Source organism: Nannospalax galili, unplaced genomic scaffold (assembly GCF_000622305.1).
Source record: "Nannospalax galili isolate Female #2095 unplaced genomic scaffold, S.galili_v1.0 scaffold5855, whole genome shotgun sequence".
Classification (NCBI taxonomy): domain Eukaryota; kingdom Metazoa; phylum Chordata; class Mammalia; order Rodentia; family Spalacidae; genus Nannospalax; species Nannospalax galili.
In genome coordinates, this window is record NW_008336466.1 from 1 (window position 1) to 352 (window position 352).

Consider the following 352-nt stretch of genomic DNA (forward strand, 5'->3'; position numbering starts at 1 on the left):
GGTATATAGATGAATGACATTGCGTGAGATGTTCTGTATGATACACACACAAAAAAATCAAATAAAAAAAAAGACATATTTGAGGAGGAAGCATAAAAACTTACTTCATGTTAAACAGCAGAGGTGATAAACATTACCAGTGAAATCTACCTGATGACTTTATATCCATACTCAGGTACTAAGGATCTGTGTGTAACTGACTGTGACTAGTAATAATCAGATACATAGAAACTAAAGACACATGTGCAAACATCTAAGCGTTAGTAGCATTAAAAATGTAGGAAACAACATATTTTAAAATGAAATGGAGATCTTCTTTAAAGGGTAAAAACTCATTCAATTTTCCGTCTCA